General features: G+C 38.4%; 1 long non-coding RNA gene across 1 annotated transcript in view; it reads right to left on the bottom strand.

Annotated features, from left to right (window-relative positions):
- LOC137752218 (uncharacterized) overlaps window positions 1–19,282 on the bottom strand; it is a 70,788-nt gene that overhangs the window by 27,601 nt on the left and 23,905 nt on the right. The window contains exons 3-4 of the long non-coding RNA XR_011071090.1: window positions 3,922–4,043; window positions 3,557–3,666 (exon numbers count right to left, since the gene is read on the bottom strand). This is a non-coding gene — a long non-coding RNA (uncharacterized lncRNA). The remainder of the gene's footprint in view (window positions 1–3,556; window positions 3,667–3,921; window positions 4,044–19,282) is intronic.

The following is a 19,282-nucleotide window of genomic DNA, read 5'->3' as shown; positions in this document are numbered from 1 at the left end:
AGATGGCAAACAAGCACATGAAAAGATGCTCAATATCACTAATTATTAGAGAAATGCAAATCAAAACTACAATGAGGTATCACCTCAGACCCATCAGAATGGCCATTATAAAAAGTCTACAAATAATAAATGCTGGAGAGGGTGCGTAGAAAAAGTAACCCTCCTACACTGTTGGTGGGAATGTAAATTGGTGCAGCCACTATGGAGAACGGTATGGAGGTTCCTCAAAAAACTAAAAGTAGACTTACCATATGATTCTGCAATCCCACTCCTGGGCATATATCAGGAGAAAACTCTAATTCAAAAAGATACAGGCACCCCAATGTTCATTGAAGCACTATTTACAATACCCAAGACATGGAAGCAACCTAAATGTCCACTGACAGTTGAATGGATAAAGAAGATGTGTATGTATATACAATGGAATATTACTCAGCCATAAAAAAGAATGAAATAATGCCATTTGCAGTAACATAAATGGACCTGGAGATCGTCATATTAAGTGAAGTAAGTCAGACAAAGAAAGACAAATATCATACGATATCACTTATATGTGGAATCTAAAAAAATGATACAAATGAACTTATTAACAGAACAGAAATAGACTCACAGACATAGAAAACAAACTTTTGGTTACCAGAGGGGATAGTGGGGGTGGGTTCAGGGAGGGGAGATAATTTAGGAATTTGGGATTAACCTATACACACTACTATATATAGAATAAATAAACAGCAAGGACCTACTACTGTATAGCACAGGGAACTATAGTCAGTATCTTGTAATAACCTACAAGGGAAAAGAATCTGAACATATATATATATATATATATATATATATATATTCAGTATAACTGAATCACTTTGCTGTACACCTGAAACTATCACATTGTAAAATAACTATACTTCAATTTAAGAAATGGTTTAAAAAATGAGTGACTAATACAAGAAAGAAATATTACAGAATTAGACTCCCAAGGAATTCAGATCATAGAATTAGCAGAAAAACACTCTGAATTACATATGTTTCATATGTTTTTAATTACATATTAAAAAGGGATTAAGAGTGAGAAAAGAACAAGAAAATGAAAAAAAGAATAAGTCCAGGAATATTTGACAAAGAATCAAATAGATCTCTTAGAAAAGGAAAGTATAGTCATTGATATAAAAAATTTTAACACAAATAAATTAGTAAACTGGAAAAAAAAATCTGAGGAAATTATCCTGAATGGCTGGTAAATATAAAGAGGTGGAAGACTTAGGTGATAGGTTAAGAGAGATCAACGTATGTTTAGTATCAGTTCTGGAGAAGAGAACAGAAGGAGTGAGGTGGAGACTATAATACAAGGAATAGGGCTGAGAATTTCCTAGAGTTGAAGAAACATATGATTTCTTAGCTTTTAGCAGCACAAATCGTAGCAAGCACAATAAATCAAAGTAAATCAATACTTGGGGAATTTTCATGCATTGCATAGATCAAAGGGAAAGAAACCTTAAAATTAATCAGAGAGAAGCCAGGATATCTTCAAAGGAATACTATATAGCACACTTCTCAACTGCAGTAATGGAAGTCAAAAAGACAGTGGAATACATCAGAGTATACCCTTACCCCCAGCTAAGCTCCAACATGAACCATGGAAAAAATAAAGGCAATCTAGACCATCAGAAACTGGAAGAGTGTACTATTAATGGATCTTCAATGATGTTTTAAATAATGTACTCCCAGGAGAAGAACTGTGAAACAGAACGGATAGTGACACAATGAGATACCACTTCATATCTGCTAAGATGACTATAACCAAGACAGATAACAAGAGTTGGTGAGGATGTGGGTAAATTGGAATCCCATACACTGCTGGTGGGAATGAAAAATGGTGCAGCCATGTTGGAAAAGAGTCTGGCAGTTCCTCAAAAGATTAAATATAAAGTTACTATGTGACCCAGCAATTCCACTCCTATGTTTATATCCAAGAAAATGGACAATATGCCCAACAGAAACGTATACATGAATGTTCACGGCAACATTATGTATAACAGCCAAAAGACAGAAACAACCCAAATGCCAACTGACTGATGAATGGATAAAAAAATGTGATATATCTATACAATGGAGTATTATTTGAGAGTAAAAAAGAATGAAGTGCTGAATCATGCTACAACATAGATGAACACTGAAAACATGATATGAGATGAAGGAAGCCAGTCACAAAAGACCACGTATTACATGATTCCATTTATATGAAATGTCTAGAACAGGCAAATCTAAAGACAGAAATTGTTTTAGTGGTTGTTTAGAGCTGGGGGTTTGGGGGAAATGACTGCTAATGTGTACAGGATTTCTGTTTGGGGTGTTGAAATGTTCTAAAATTGATCATAGTGTTGGTTGCACAACTCTGAATACACTAAAAGCCACTGAATTGTACACATTAAATGACTGAATTATATGACACGTGAATTATATTTCAGTAAAAAGAAAAGAAAGAAAAAACAGAATAAACAGTGAGCAAAGAAACTGGTAAATACATGGATAAGTAAATCAACTTGCTAAAAACTGAAACTAAAAACTAAATAATAACATTTATTTATTTTAATTTTTTATTATTTTTTTATTTTAATTTTTAAATTAGGTTTTTATTCAAATTGGAAAGTCAGACATCTAGAGTTTCTGGAAAAAGAAACTTTCATAATGGGAGGTTGGTCAATGGTAAAGTTTTCTCATGAGTTGATTAAATGTAAATAAAATTGTATAAGTACTTAGAGAGATAATTAGGAATTTGGGATTAACCTATACACACTACTATATATAGAATAAATAAACAGCAAGGACCTACTACTGTATAGCACAGGGAACTATAGTCAGTATCGTGTAATAACCTACAAGGGAAAAGAATCTGAATATATATATATATATATATATATATATATATATATATATATATATATACATATATATATATATATATTCAGTATAACTGAATCACTTTGCTGTACACCTGAAACTATCACAACGTTGTAAAATAACTATACTTCAATTAAAAAAATGGTTTAAAAAATGAGTGACTAATACAAATACATTTAAAATAGAAGGATGGATAAGGTAGAAATTATTATTAACCTCAGGCTCTATTAAAGTATCCATGTATGATTGTAAACTAAAAAAATGAATAAGAAGAGACTAGGGAATGCAATCAATACAAAAGAAAATAAGATTGATAAATTAGAGAGCCAAGGATCCAACTTAAGAGTTGGGGGGTAAAAAAAAACAAACTCAAAGAAAATAGAAGGAAATAGAGATAAGAGCAGAAAACAAATCTCCAAAAAGGCAGTCATCAAAGTCAAATGATTCTCAAAGAGACTGTTAAAATGCAAAAACATTTATCAATAATGATAGAGGGAATTTAAAACTGATATTGTAAATGAAAACGAGGACTTAGCTACAGACAGAACAGAAATAAAGATTATAAGAGAATATGACAATAACTTAATGCCTATAAGATATGATGACTATTTATCAGAAATATAGGCTGACCATCATACACAGAAAAAGTAGAAGCATTTACCTTAGAGTCAGGACCAAGACGTGGATGCCGGCTCTCACCACTCCAATTCAGCTCTGGAATGGAGGTCTCAGCCAGTGTAATAGACAGTGAAAGAAATAAATATGTAAACACTGGAAAGATAAAGATGGGTCATTGTTACTAGAAGAGTATATGGTTTTCTACCTAGAAAAGCCAAGAGAATCAAAACCAATGAGAGTTAAGATGTATGATAAAAGGTCTGTAATATCTTTGTTATCATTTAATGACAGCTCTGTTCTAGAGTCTGTACTGAAGATGTGATGTTATTATCTTACTGAAACATCACAACAAACTTCTCAGCCCCATTTCACAGGTGAAGAAACATGCCCAGAGAAGAGTTAACTTACCTAAATGCACAGAGCCAGTGAGGGGAAAATCTGGGTCTCAAATCCAGAGAACGGAGTCCAAAGTCCCTGGCCTTTACCAGTGGGCTCTACTGCCTCCAAACACAAGTTTCCTTCCCTACAAACTGGAGATGAAAAAAAGATGCAATTCACAATTGTGAAATAAATCATAAATGCTCAAGAATAAACAAAACAATATACATCTGAGACCTGAATAAAGAAAAACTACTAAACATTATTGAAGGAAATAAAAGAAAATCTAAATACAGTCAAAATCATACCACTCCTGGGTGGAAAGCACAATTATTACTGTGAAGAGGTCGTTTCTCTTCAATTAACATATAAATTCAATGCAATCCCAGTTAGCTCAAAAGAGTTTATTTAAAGAGAATTTGATAAGCTGCTTCTAAAGTTCATTTGAAAAAAAAAATCCAAAAGCCATTTAAAAAAAGATTTACAGTTCTGACTACATACAAATAAAGATTTCTGTATGGCTCAAAACACTATACACAGAGTGAAAAAAAAAAAAAAAGATGATAGTTTAGGGAAAGTTATTTTCCATGCCTAAGACAGACAAAGTGTTATATCCCTAATAAACTGAGTGCCTTCACATGGATATGGAAAAGACAAACAACCTGATAGATAGATTAGATAAAGCTATGAAAAGGCAATTCACAGAAAAGGAAATATATAAGTGGTCAATAAAATACGAAAATACGCTCAGACTCTCGAGTAGGCAGGTAAATGGAAATCAAATGATGGAAATTTCAATTTCTGCCTATTAGATTGGCAAACATTTAGAAGATTTATAGCATCCAGCACTGGCAAGGGTGGCAGGAAATGGACACGATCCTCATTGCTGATGGAGGATTAAATTGTTATAATCTTTTAAAGTCATCTAGTGGTATCTATTAAAATTGAATATGTGCATACCCTTTGATCCAGAAATTCCATTTTGGAGAATCTTGTCTACAGAAATCAAACTACCAGTAAAGTAAGGGTATGTATAAACATGTTATTCCAGCATGGTTTGTAATGGAATAATAATTATCTGAAAAATCTAAATGGTTGAATGAATTATGTTCATTCATACTATTGAAGATTATGCAGCTGTTAAAAAAGATTGCATTACATCTATAGGGAAATCCATGATATTATTATTAAATGAAATAATGTAATCTGCGGAGTAATGATTACAGTAGTTTTGTTAAAATAAAATCCTATAACCTATATACCATAATCATGTATTGTATGATATATTTACTTGTATGTATGCATAAAGAAAGTTGTGGGAGAATACTTATAAAACTTAATATTGTTTTTTTCGGATAGTGGGATTAGAAGAAGCATGGAGAGAAAGACTATGAACTATCTTTACAAAGCTTCAATTTTCTCGACTTGTTATAAGCATGTATTGCTTTTGTACTGCCAACTACAAATTGGCACTTGCCATCTACCTCTACAAGGATTAAATTATGAGCCGCTGAAGCCGCTGACCTTCAACACCTCCTGAAAGGAGCTCAGGGTGGAGATCAGGAATGAGGCACTCCGTGCTCTGGGAAAAACTGGCAGAACAGGTCTTCGGATTAGTTAGATACTCTCAGGAGAAGATTTTATGAGCCCAATGCTTGCATCTCCTCTTATCTAGAAAAGCACTAAAATCCTTCATGGTGATGTCGGCTCCTCGTGATTGGCCGTAACCTTCACAAGACTAGCAGAAACCTTCTGCAAAAAATATGTGCTTGATTGTATGTACTCCCCCTTCACCAAAATCACCTATATACTGACCTTCCCCCCTACCTCTTTGGAGCGGCTTCTCAGAGCTCTCTGAAATGCTGTCTCCCGGGCTATAGTCCTCATTTTGCCCCAAATAAAACTTAACTCACAGCTCTGACATTATGCATTTTTGTTTTCAGTCAACAGTGCATAAGGAATTTAGTAACATAAATGAAAGAAAAAGACCTTGCTACTTTCTCAAACTTTTCTATGCTTTAAAAAAATATAATTGATACCATGTTTATTTTTTTTTTTGCCTTCTTAATCCCCTATTTACTTTGTAATTTTGATATTGACCATGGCCAATTTGTCAATCATGGCAGTTTCCAAGATGAGAGCCTCCAGATTTACCGAGGGACCAATATCAGGATGTATTATGTGTAAAAGCATCCTATATTCCTGTAATTAATAGGCTAGTAGTTACTTGGGGACATTAAGCCTCAAGCCCTGGAATTAATGCCATTCCCTCCACGGAATGATTAACCAAATTCCAAATGAATCCCTAATTCGCTCCTTTGCTTATAATGTCAGAGTTACTAATCCTTTTTACCCAAGGAAACATTTATTATGTGTTGCAAATATGGACTCTGTCAGCTCATCAGTAGACCGTTTGGTTAAGAGATAGGAGAAGGAAATCCTTTGTCTTTCAAGATAATCTGGTAGAGGGACCCTTGTGCACGTTGGGTGGGCTAGTTGAAAAAGAAATCAGAGAAATTCCTGGTAAGAATTGCTTTGAAGCATGCTGGCTGGCATCTTCCTAACATTTTTTTCTTCCTCAGAAATCCTTTGCCTTACTCAGAACCCTTGGGATTAGTAATGGGAACTGCCCAGGTCAAGCTTAGCTCTTGCTAAGATTTTTTTCCACTGAATGTGAACAAATGCAATTCCTGGGCTGTGTGAATATCAGTTGTGGTTTCAACAATGTTTGTGGCATTGCTAACAGTCTGAAGGAAAGCGCAGCCTCTCAGGAAATGCTTTAATGCAGTAAGAAATTTTTTTAAAAATTGTGGTAAAATAAACATAACCTGAAATTTACCATCTTAGCTATTTCTAAGTGTATATATAGATCGGTAATGTTAAGTGTACTCATATTGTTGTGCAACCAATCTCCAGCACTTTTTCATCCTGCAAAACAAAAACTCAACATCCATTAAACAACACACCTATCTCCCCTCCCCCCAGCCTCTGGCAACCACCATTCTACTTTTGGAATCATACTGTATTTGTCTTTTTGTAACTGGCTTATTTCCCTTAGCATAATGTCCTCAAGGTTCACCCATGTTTTGGCATGTATCAGAATTTCCTTCCTTTTTAAGGTTGAATAGTATTCTACTGCATGTCCAGAAAGGAATTATAATATTCAAAAAGATTCGTTAGACATAAAATTTAAAATTCTTCTGTTTTAACCCTTAAAGAACCTATCCTCTCTTCCTTCCTTCCTTTCCTCCATCCTTCCTTGCTTCCTATTTTCCTTTCATTCCTTTATTGAAGTTGCCTACTATATGACTGAGTGCAAAAAAAAACATAGATGATTAAGATATTGTCACTGCCCTGGAAGTTCTCAAAGTGGGCATACAGCTATGATCCAAGGCAGAATAGGTCATTTGAGCAATATGTTACAGTAACAAAGAAAGACACATCACCTCAAATAGACTCTATTTCAGGGCCTATTATTTCTAAAAATTCCTTACTGCTTTCTCTTGCAAAATTCTTCCTTTTGCTTATAGAAGATCAAAGTGGGCTAAGAATGTGGCATTTGGTAATTTAGGACTGATATTTGGTTTATTGTTTTAGGCTATAAATTCTGCCTCTTACAGAAAGCAGACCCACTCTGTGGCTTTTAGACAATGTTTGTGGTTTGCATTTTTTTATCATTAAAAGCAGAAGGGAGAGAGGCTACTGAGCCCCCCCACCCCCACCCCCACCCCCACCCCCACCCCCACCCCGCTAATGCTCTAGTCTAAGAGTGACAGACATTTTAATATGCAGCAGAGAGAGAAAATCCATAGCATTATAAGACTTGCCTCTCAAGGTCAGAATATTTAGTGAAAACTCAGGGAAAATCTTCTCCTTTGTATTTGCACAGAGCGTAGGACCTCGTTTTACTTTAACTGAGCTCTTTGCTTAGTTCTCTTAGGGCCTATTAGGCTGTGCCCCTCAGGCCTTATTTTTGAGTTGATAAATGGGCAAGTTTGGCCGTAAAATGATAACAGGGCAGGAAGGTGAGTACCGGCTTCTGGCACATCATGCATTTTATTTTCTATCAATAGCCCTGTTACGGCGCACAGGCTCTTGGGTTTCCTGAGGAATGGAGCCATTTTGTAAACAAAAAGCTGTCATTTTAAGCCATTAGAATGCATTATATGAGGCATAATGGCCGAAGGAGAGCAATTGGGAGTTGGATGAGACATAGACTAGTGAAATCTTTGGCTCTCTGACTGCCTTGGGACTTGACAGCCATAATGAACTCAGCCTTCTCATTACCCATTGTATTAAAAAAAAAAAATCTCTGGAGCAAAAGCATACATGTGCTTTCCTTCTTCAGGTAGAGGTGGATTTAGCAATGCTGACTCCTGTTTGCTATTTCAGTGAATCTAGTTGTTTTTGGAGTCACATATTCTTCTCTTAGATGTTATTTAATTGCACCCCCCTCACCTTTTTGGTAAGGAAACTTCAGCTCCTTAGCTCCTAAGGTGTCGGTGAATAGTTTTAGCTGCTGAAGAACATTGTCTCTCATGTTTTGGACTTGGATCTGAGGCCATTAATTATGCTCGTGCGTCTTGTATTGTAAAATACAACGTAATTCTTATTTGTCCACAGGGTAGATGGTTCCCTGGGAGATCAACTCTAACACTGCATTCCGTGTATTAGTTTCTAACAGGAAGCAGATGCCAAGATAGGATTAAACATGCAAGGATTTCACTAGGGGACACTCTTGTGTGGCAGAAAATGGAAAGGAGATTGGAAAAAACTGGGAGAGCATCAACTCACCGTGCAAATTGAACCCCAGTGAAGAAAAGAGAGGGAAGTTTGTGTGGAAGGATCAGAGACTGCCATGCAGTTTAAGGTTTGTCAAGACCTTTGGGAAATCTTTGGGTCAAGGTTGGCAGTCAGAGGAGTCCCATGTCTCCTGGGAACCCGGCTGCCTAAGCATCCCTGCAGGCTCATTCATTGGTGGGTAGCCTGAACTTCAGATTCTTAATTCAAGAACACTGGCCTTCCTCTAAAAATTTGTTTGTCTCAGTCTCCCTCCCTACTTGTACCTGCCACAGTATTTGATAAATTGCACCCTTGCCTCGGAGGATGGGAGGTCAGGATCTCAACTCCACGTTTCAGATGGCAGCCAGAGAAGACAGTGTCTGGGGTGGGCGTGAATTCCACTTCTGTGCCTGTCATTTCTCTTGCTGTTTTCCAGTCTTGCAGCAAGTGGAAGGAAAATAGCAAGTGCAGACTTGGATAATGTTGGCAATTATGCCCATCACACAGGGAGGCAGGGAGCAGCCTTTGTTCGGCAGATAAACACAGTCCAACATCCGAGGAGTCGTGTTTTTGGAAAATCACAGCATGATGTATGGAGTGGGTGAAGGAGCATGTTGTGTTTGAGGTTTCTGAGGCCTTTATATTCCTCCTGGTCACTGGTCATTAGACCTGCACTGTCTGAAAAAACCTGGTGTCTTTTCAGAAGAGTAAACCTGTGTGATGTGGTGAATGGTATATATAGGGGTGCACAGCAAAGGGAAAACTAATCTACAGGTTCTCCAACTGTCCTAACCTCACTAGGGAAAAATCGGGAAGGGGAGTGCTTCGTAGATCATGTTTGAGCCTCGAGATCCAGCTTGTCACAACCCAAGAAGGACGCTCCAGTAACTTCCTGCTTCAGAGCTTACTTCAACGAGAGAGAGAAAGAAGTCAGACTTTCTTTAATACAGATGTCAAATGCTTGGGTCTTTGATGGACCTGGAAACCACTGGCTATCCTTAGTGTCCTGGACAGTTTTTAATTTGGGAAAATGTTTCTTTCCCTTTTGTGTTCTGCCTTTCCTTGTTTCTATGATATAACTGGCTTTTCAGGCCAGTGGGCTAAGGATTGAGCAAAAATCCATTTTCAGCTTCGACAAGGACGTAGTCCTTCCCGGAGGCCATTATCATAGGCCCTTGGCCATTTGTTCTCATCCCAGTGAAGGGCCTGAGGGAGAAACATTCCCAGCAGAATTGATTTCTCAGAGAAGATCTTCACTGAGATCAGGTCACAAAGTGGCCATCATGTCACAGTCCCAAAATGTTTCTGGGTTGTCAAAAGAATTTATTCATGAACCTGAGGGTCATGTCCACTAGGAATTCAATCTCATAGGAAATGCCTTCTTTTTGGCAAGAAAACAATTTTACTATATAAGCGTAAGCATAACATAATGGTTGGCATATAACAAGCCTCCATAAATGTTGAATAAATGAAGGAAGTAGACCAAAAGAAAACCAGACAGTAGAATGGAAAAAACTGGACATAAATACTCTGTCTCTCAAGTTCATGCCCTCCTTGTGCGGTTTTTATGGTGACATGTCTTTGTGGGAAAACACTGAGTATACTGCACACAGGCTGACAATGTCCATTCTTTTGGTTTTATCATAAGGAGAGCAGAGAAGGGAGGTATACAAGGGCATTCACAAATATACACTGTGATCTATCTTTATATACATTTTCCCGTTCAGTTTTCTAAAGGAAAAGGCCCTATGGGTAAGTATGATTAATTTTGATTTATATATTAATCAAGGAGAGTTCAGTGTATAAAATAGAATCTGCAGTCAAATGATCTACCACTGAGCTATACCCCCTATAAGATAGAATATTCTAGGATGTTTCAACAGAAAATCATTTAAGGCTATTAGATGCTTATAGAATTGGAAGGGCTAGGAAAATGTGTTTTAGGTTAAGGGGACTTCAAGAACTCCCCAAGAGATTGGGATCGACATATATACACTAATATGTATAAGATAGATAACTAAAAAAAAAAAAAAAAAAAAAAAAAGAACTCCCCAAATAATTCAGAACCGATCATCAGGCTTCCCTGGTGGCACAGTGGTTAAGAATCCGCCTGCCAATGCAAGGGACATGGGTTCGAGGACTGGTCTGGGAAGATCCCACATGCTGCAGAGCAACTAAGCCCGTGTGCCACAACTACTGAGACTGAGCTCTAGAGCCCGTGAGCCACAACTGCTGAGCCCATGTGCCTAGAGCCTGTGCTCCACAAGAGAAGCCACCGCAGTGAGAAGCCCTCGCACCGCAATGAAGAGTAGCCCCCGCTAGCCACGACTAGAGAAAGTCCGTGCGCAGCAATGAAGACCCAACGCAACCAAAAAATTAAAAAAGAAAAAAAAAAGAACTGATCATCAAGGAAGCTACTACCTCTGGGGCTGCCCCGGGAGCTTTTGAGCTCAAGAACACACCAGCATGGCTACAATGCAAGGATCAGGATGTTAGAGCAGGAAGTTGCCTTCTGTCCCTGTTTTCTATGCCCCAGAGTTGGTGACTGGCCATAGGAGTGCAGAGCGTATCCACTGCCCTCACCAACGTTTCCCCTTAAAGCCCAAGCACTTGGAGAATGGACACTGGAAAGCTACTCCCCTAAGCCTCACTTCCCACAACCTTGTTTGCTAGCAGAAAAGCAGCCAAAGTGGCAGGGAGATGGCTTCTGCCTCACTTTGGCCTTCTAGATCTACAGGAGAACATCTAAGTGATGGAGCCGAACATTCAGAACTCTACCTGCAAGAGCATCTGTGGAATGTAGTTTCAGGCTTTCCAGCCTCTGCATTATTGGAAGACACATCAGGAGGGCAGAGTAGTGGCTAGGGAGCCAACCCGTCACAGATTGCTTGGGGGAAAATTAAATCTCAGAGAGGCTAAATAAAATTTTTTGCTCCAAGTGAAAAGAGAATTATGGTTAAATGCATGGGCCCTGCAATCTGATGGACCAGGGCTCAAATCTCTACTCCAGAACTTACTAGTTTTTGGTCTTAGACAAGACAATTCTCTAAAAGTTTCTGAGTCCTAGTTTATAAAGTGGGAATAATACTGCTTCCTCATGGGTTTGGAGTGAGAACTAAATATCATGTTTTTAAAGTGTTTATCACAAAGTGTGAAGCCCAACAAGGATCCAATAAATTGTAGACATAATTAATAAGGTTCTACAGTAAGCAGTAGACCCAGGACACTCACCCAGGTGCATGGTCTTTGCTGTTATCTCCTGGGGTAACGGAGATGAGATAGATCAGTAAATGTTTTGAGGGCCAAAATAAATATTTATAAGATGAATGCTTTAAAAATATTTTAATGTTATTACACTTCAAACATATCTTATTATTATAATTTATTGAAACTATGAGGTATTAAGATGTATCCTACTAGCCCTATATCCAAATTGGCCTTGTTATAAGCACACTTTTTATTTTATACATAGTAGTAGATTGAGTTGTGTCCTCCTAAAAGATATATTCAAGTTCTAACCCCCAGTATCTATGAATGTGACCTTATTTGGAAATGGGGTCTTTACAGATGTAATCAAGTCATGATGAGGTTATACTGGAATAGGGTGGGTCCTAAATCCAATGACTGGGGTCTTTTTAAAATTTTTAATTAATTAATTAATTTATTTATTGGCTGCGTTGGGTCTTTGTTGCTGCGCACAGGCTTTCTCTAGTTGCGGCGAGCGGGGGCTACTCTTTGTTGTGGTGCGCGGGCTTCTCATTGCGGTGGTTTCTCTTGTTGGGGAACATGGGCTCCAGGCGCGTGGGCTTCAGTAGTTGTGGCATGCAGGCTCAGTAGTTGTGGCTCACAGGCTCTAGAGCGCAGGCTCAGTAGTTGTGGCGCATGGGCTTAGTTGCTCCACGGCATGTGGAATCTTCCTGGACCAGGGCTCGAACCTGTGTCCCCTGCATTGGCAGGCGGATTCCTAACCACTACGTCACCAAGGAAGTCCTGACTGGGGTCTTTATAAGAGAAAGAGAGGGAGATATACAGACACACACGGAGGGAAGATGGCCATATGAAGATAGAAGCAGAAATTGGAGTAGCTACAAGCCATGAAATGCCAAAGATTGACAGCTACAACCTGAAGGTAGGAAGAGGGAGGGAAGAATTCCCCACTAGAGCCTCTGGAGAGTATGGCCCTTGACTTCAGACTTCTGACCTCCAGAACTATGAGACAATAAATTTCTATTGTTTTAAGCCACACAGTTTGTGGTCATTTGTCATGGCAACCCTTGGAAACTAACGCATACTTCATTATGTAAAAATGAATTCATGATAAATTGTATAAGACCATGTATATTTCTTTATTTCTTCATAATACTTTCAGGGCTATATTACTTTACTTCCAGATTAGTATTTAGTTGGTGGTGGCTTCAAAAACTTGACATTCTCCTTTCCGAATTTTCCTTCACATCTCTGTCAAGTACCCAGTACACTCTAAATAGACCATTCAACATCATCAGGGAATACAACTCTTTAAATAATCCTGTAGGGAACTCTTTTATAAATTGAGCACTCATTTAGTTTATCATTTGTAAATTAAGTAGTAGAGTGGAAAAAGCAGTGGTCAGAGGGCCGGGAGGTATGGAGAATCATAATCACAGACATCTTTAGCTGAGCACATACTGCATTTGAATGCAATTTGAGGCATTTTATATAAAATATCTCATTTTATCCTTTGAAGTAGGAATCGCAGCCCCACTTTACAAATGAACATACTAAAGCTTAAAGAGGCTAAGAGAATTTTCTGACCAAGATCACACAGCAGCACCCATCCCCAGGCTGTTGGATGCCATAGCTTGTTTCCTCAGCATTAGAACTGGTGTGATGTATCTCCCTGGTTCCTCCCACACTCGTCTGTAAGGTAAATGGGTTGGTCTAGACAAACTTTTCTCAAGCCACCCTTCTGTGGGACAGAGCTCTGTTTGAAGCCTAGAGACTCATTTCTCTCCTGGGGCCATAATGACTATCACATTCTTAGAGATTTCTGAAGGATGAGGAACTATAAACAGCTGATTAACAAATGAACATCTCAAAGGACAGGGATGAAAGCCATAAAGCTTTTAACTCAGGCCAAGAATGAGCAGTTGCATTTTCCCAATGCTTCTTGCACATGGTTCCTTCTCCCTTCCTTTCTGCTGTTTTCACATCATTCTTCTTTCTCCACCCACATTACCCATGGCCCCCACGAGTGTTTTCTCATAGCCTTCCTTTCTTTCTCCCATTATCTCCTTCTTGGTGTCTCTTTTCTCTTTTCTTTTCACTCCATCCTCACTTAGTTGCTCAAAGTCTGACCTTAAATTATGGAGACGACTTTAGAAAGTTTGAAAAGTTTGGGTATAAAATTACCTATGGCTTGTGGTACTGGCATGGAATGGCTTATAAAAGGGAAAATAAATATCATTAGTGAAAAAAAATTAGAAAAAATAATTTTTTGTCTTTATCCTGTTAACAATGTATACAGACAGACCTTGGAGATATTGCAGGTTTGGTTCCAGACCACTGCAATTAAGTCAATATCGCAGTAAAAAGAGTCACAGGTTTTTTGGTTTCCCAGTGCATATAAAAGTTATGTTGACACAATACTGTAGTCTATTTAGTGTGCAATAGCAGTATGTCTAAGAAAACAATGTACATACCTTAATATAAAAATATTATTTTATTATTTTTTATTGCTAAAAAATGCTACCCATCATTTGAGACTTCAGCGAATTGTAATCTTTTCACAATAGTAACATCAAAGATCCTTGATCACAGATCACCATAACACAAATAGTAATGAAAAAGTTTGAAATATTGTGAGAATAAAATGTGACACAGAGACATGAAGTGAGCAAATGTGTTGGAAAATGGCACTGATAGCCTTACTTGAGGCAGGTTTGCCACAAACCTTCAATTTGTAAAAAAAAAAAAAAAAAAAAGCAATATCTGCAAAGCACAGTAAAGAAAAGCACAAAACATTCAAAGAGTAATCTTGAAAACTATGTCATAATGTGTGAGCAGACGTTAATTTATATATAATGTGATAATTTATATCTCAATGACATTTTAGTTGCTGAGAAATTTTTCTGTGATATGGTATCCTTCCTAGAAGGAATTGGAAGTTATATGTGATGATACTGTAATACTCCCTTTCTCAAACTCACAGTGAATTGATGTTGTGCTTTCACATTTACTAGGTAGGCAATGTAGAATCTTCTGTGTTGAAAGTTCATAATTATAATTAATATTCCCTTACATAAGGAAACCAAGAAAACCAAACAGTGTCATTATAGTACATTCCTCACGTTCTTTACAGACAAATCAGAGAATTAATCAAGCACAAGGGCTATTTATGTGAATACCAATCAACAGCAGCAGAGCAATCAGGCTATTGATTTCCAGTGTTGTCAACATTTGCTAATACACAATTATAAAACTGTTAGACTCTATCCTCTCTGTGAAAGAATGTGAACATTCTTAGAAGCTCCAGAGTGTTGTGTTGAATGCTGGAGAATTATAATTAGATTTTTTTTTTTTTTTCCGGGAGTGAAAATACCAGTCTCAGAAAGCACCATGGTTCATCTAGTGCAGTGATTGCCTGGCTATTGATCATTACCAATCTATGATATCACTAGTTATTCTCCTTAAACTCTCTGTCTGTTCCAATTAAACTCCTTGCAAAGGTTGAACAGACAGTAAGTAACTGAAAATACCCTACTAGAAATCTCCCCTTGGAGAGAGTTCTGGATACTCTGTTAGCTGCGATCGGCTACAGACTGTGCTCTCACTCAAGTCCTTGAAACCACCAAGCAGCTGATCTCTACCGTCATAGATTGGTGCAGTACTGTTTGTTATAGCAGCAAATGGAATTGCCCAGACCGTTGTTAAGAAGGCTTATGGAGAGGAGCATACTTTCATCTCATAGATAGATAATTCAATTTAAATAATCCCTCCCTTGGCCAATATTATTATGATTTAGGACTTATATATTTTTTTAAGTTGTTTAAGTTCAAAATGATACCGGCCTTACCCAATCAATAGAAATTGACTAGAGGCCAGACAAGAAATTCAGGCAAGTCTTTATTGAGGCACCTGCTGCGGCAGAGGGGAGTGATAAAAAGTAACAGATTCCCTTGCGTGCTGGCTCCCGGAAGGTGAGGGTAGGGGTGTGTCCAGGGGCTGGGTCGGAGCGCTGACTTAGCTGGTCTGCCCACCCTTCTGGTGGTGTTGAGTGCAGGGGGCATGCGCAGGACCCTGCTTTTGTTTCCGACACCCGGTTTTTGCTCCTGGCTATTCACAAGTGGTAGTTGGGTTTTTCTGGTCTTTTTGTATCTTTTTGTCTATAATCTGCCCCAACTGTGCATGCATGCAGTTATTTTTAGTCCCATATAGTTTCTTTGTATTTTGTAGCTCAGGGAGAGGTGTGTCCAGGTGCAAGCACTGCAGCACTGCAGCAAAGGGTCCCATGTCCCAGCCTGTCTCAAAAAGACTTACATAGGTTGCCCATTTAAAAGGATTTTTTTGTTTGTTTGTTTTCCTAAGTGTCTTAATAAGTGTTTACTTAGCAATTTACAATGCACAGCCCACATAATGATACAACACGCCAACACCAATTTCCTCATTTTGAAGGTACATGGGATTATTGTCAGCAGAGGTTACAGTGTGTATAAACCATTGTAAAACTGTCTTGAACTCTTTACACAAGAGTTCTCCAGGAAGCCAAAAGCTTTCTGTTCAACATAAATGAATTTAAGGGTAAAGAAATCATTCCAGTTCTAGCTTCTTGGAAAAGCCCACATATCAATAGTCAATGCTCACTAATGAGATGTCAGCTGAGTGTCTCAGATGTACCATAACAAGGTTTGGAGCTTGCTCTACTGTCTTTGTTTTCTGTAGCCCTGGCACAAGACGGCATATTGTTAAATCTCTTACTGGTGGTAAAGTGAGAGGGTTTATCAATGGAAAGGAATGCCCAGTGGGTTGGATGTCTCAGGCATTTAAGATTCTGGACAAAATGGTAACTATTTGGATATGGCATCTTTTGCTAAGTAACACTGACGCTTTACAGAAATATGAAAAGCAGCTAAAGATGAGATAGAGACACCTGAAAACTGTGTGAGGAAGCTGGGGGTCTCACTTGGTTGTGTACAAAGAAGCTCTCATCCCCTCTAGCAGGAAGGTAGAGAAAAAGGAGGACCAAGCCCAGACCTTAAGAACATGACGGCTGAACTTCAATGTCCAAACAGGGCATGTCTGTTATGCTACGTTGAGAAAACCTGAGACCTGGATACACAGCAAGGGGACATCTAGGTGGATGTCCTTGAAGATTTTGACTTCGTAAGACGTCTCCCACCTCCTGAGCCTACAGATGTTGCCAGTCTTCCCGTAAGAGTGAACATCCGCACTCTTCCCATCCCCCAGCCCAGTGCCGTGGCACTAGCACTGAGGACTCTGTCCCAGGGCGACATGTCCTCCCTCTCTTCCCAGGATTCCCCTCCATGCCTCCTCCTGGACATAGACCAATAATTAGCACAAAGGAGCAGTATAACCCAGCTGGTGATGTGCTGTGTCTGATGAGTGAGTAAAGGAATCGTACCTACTCGGCATAGACCGGCAGGGTCCAGAGTGTACCTGTGGGGCTGGATTCCGAGAGCACTGGATCAAGAGAGTCAAAACACAAAACTGGATAGGTGAGTTTATTGGGAGTGCTGTCCTGAGATTAAGAATAGATACGTTTAACCCTGGCAAATAGCCCAAGAAATGGCTCAAAATTGCTTGTAGGATGGCTCCTAGAAGCAAGGAAAAAGTTATGGCCCATGCTGAGTGAAGCTGAAATGCCAGAGTTGCCAAGGCGGACGTTGCCAAAACAGAATGACCAAGGAAGAAAGGATTAAAAGGCTCAAGGCAGTGGGCAACCAGTCATAGGTGTTCCATGCATGGCTAGATGGCTGGCCAGATGGTTATGTTCTACAGGAAGATCTGGATGACACACCATTTACACAGGATGAGCTAAGGGGAGGAGTATAAGCATCGCTAACCGTTCCATGGTGGCTCTCTGCAGACCAGGGTTGACAGAGGGAGAGGCTATAATAGAACGTGGTTTGATAATGGCAATGAGGATGATGGTTCCTGCAAAAATAGAGGTCAGGTGTTGGCACCCTAATAACCATGGTGTTTTCCCATACTCCATCGTATCCTCTGTTTTCAGAGAACCCAACCCATCACTCTAAGAATCCAGGTTCTATGCAAGTGAAATAGCAATAAATAAATAATAAACACCTAGACACGTCACAGTGAAGTTTCACAAAATCAAAGAGAAAAAGAGAACCTTAAAAGACACCTGAGAAAAAAGGAGCTTACAAAAGAACAACAATTAGACTGGCAATCAGTAACAGTGACAGCGACAATAGAGTAACATCTTCACAACACAAACAGAAAGTGAATATCAGATGGGAACTCAGTATCCAGTTAATCTGTCATTCAAAACTGAGGGCAAAATAAAGACTCTTTGAGACAAGGAAAGACTGAGAGATTTCATCACTCTAAGATCTGATGAATGAATTACTAAAAGAGCTGTGCTTCAGCAAGAAGAATTGAATCTGCACATGAAGTGGGATTCAAGTTACTATAATCACCCCTAAATTCTTAAACAATAGCGATAAATCTAAACAGGTATAGACTTTGCTTTCCTTCTAATGATTTCAGTGCACATCACCTGTGTCTATTTGGCAGTGTGCTCCTTAGCTTAGAGGTTCTATCCATAAAATTATTTCTTATTTTATACACAGTAGGCCCTTTATACAGCCCAAAACATATTCAAATACTCTATTTTTAAAAATGCTATTACAGTGCTTAACAAAAGTTTACAAAGATATCCAGAGGAGTAGAAAACACAAAGAATTTTTTAACATTTAAAGGCTGGGTGATTGGTTCCTACTCATCCATTTCCTAATATCCGCATACAAATTGGTGTCTTGGCCAAAAGATAGACGACCACAGCAAGCTTGGGGCATTCTGAGATGTTTACAAAAAGTTGAAAGCTATAGCACAGGGAGCTCTACTCAATACTCTATAATGGCCTATATGGGAAAAGAATCTAAAAAAGAGTGGATATGTGTATATGTATAACTGATTCACTTTGCTGTACACCTGAAACTGACACAACATTGTATCAATAAATCAACTATACTCCAATAAAAATTTTAAAAAAAACCAAGTTGAGAGCATGACTGTTAAATCTGGGATCTCTGACGCAATATTATACGTTGTATTTTGGAAGGGTGCAGGGACTAATATTTATTGAGCACTTACTATGTGTTATATACATTAACATATGGTATTAGCTTTACTCTTCAAAAGAACTCTAAATGGTAGGCAGTATTATTACCCGTATCTTACTGATGAGGCAATTGGTATTCAGAGATTAAAAACTCTTCAAAGTCTCAACTAGAAAGGGGCAATAATAAGATTTGAACCTAGTTCTTCAGGACCCCAAAGCCCATGCTTTGACACTAGACACATCTTCCAAGACAAGTAAAAGCAGAAGATAGCTATCAACCAAATTTATATGCACAATATATACAGT

This window comes from Eschrichtius robustus, chromosome 18 (assembly GCF_028021215.1).
Source record: "Eschrichtius robustus isolate mEscRob2 chromosome 18, mEscRob2.pri, whole genome shotgun sequence".
NCBI classification, from domain to species: Eukaryota; Metazoa; Chordata; class Mammalia; order Artiodactyla; family Eschrichtiidae; genus Eschrichtius; species Eschrichtius robustus.
The sequence above is the reverse complement of the archived record's forward strand: the minus strand, read 5'-3'. Positions and strand labels throughout refer to the sequence as shown.